The sequence below is a fragment of the Volvox carteri genome (genome assembly GCF_000143455.1).
Source record: "Volvox carteri f. nagariensis unplaced genomic scaffold VOLCAscaffold_46, whole genome shotgun sequence".
Taxonomy (NCBI): domain Eukaryota; kingdom Viridiplantae; phylum Chlorophyta; class Chlorophyceae; order Chlamydomonadales; family Volvocaceae; genus Volvox; species Volvox carteri.
In genome coordinates, this window is record NW_003307589.1 from 1,119,814 (window position 1) to 1,120,636 (window position 823).

The following is an 823-nucleotide window of genomic DNA, read 5'->3' on the forward strand; positions in this document are numbered from 1 at the left end:
ACCNCACGCGCCGAGACTTCACCCACCTATACCGCGCGCCCACCCCGGGGGGCTCCCGTCTCGACCGCATATACATCAACCAGCNCAAGCTGACCTATGTCTGCCACACGTCCGTCACCTTCCACACACCGTCGGACCACAGGATTGCGACACTGCACCTACTGCCGTGCCGGAGTGAGGAGCGGGGCCCAGGGGTCCGCCGAGTCCGCCTTGCCTTCACGGCACACGAGGACCTTTCGTCCAGCATGGACACGTGGATCCGCAGCCAATGCATGGAGGCACCATCTGCCGAAGACAACCCAGCTGGCCTGATCGCCTGGTGGCCAGGCTTCAAGCGCCGCCTTGCCACCCTGGCCCATCGACTCAACAAGGCAGCACAACAACGCCGACGACGGCCTGGCACCCGTGCCCGGGAAGCAATTGCTGCGGTCCAGCGGGCTCAGCAAGCAGTTGATGCGGCGCCCACAGCACCCCAGCCACTGCAGCAGCTAGTGGACGCACAAGCAGCACTGGCTAGGGCGCACCAGGAGGATGGCAGCATGGCAGCCAAGGAAGCACGGGCCCACTGGCTCCGGGCAGGGGAACGGACCGGCCCTGCCCTGACAGCCTTCCTTAAAGCCCAGGCGGCCGAACAGCAGCCTGCCCCAGTCGCACTCCAGGCGCACAGCGGCCGCCTAGTGACCAACCCAGCACAACTGCCGCAGGTCGTGGCAGACTACTGGGCTGAGATCAGCCGAGCTCCTGACTTCATCAGCCCCAGTGCCCGACAGGAGGTACTTGCCCAGCTGTCTGCGGCCAACATCAGCCTCCCGCAAACGCAGAG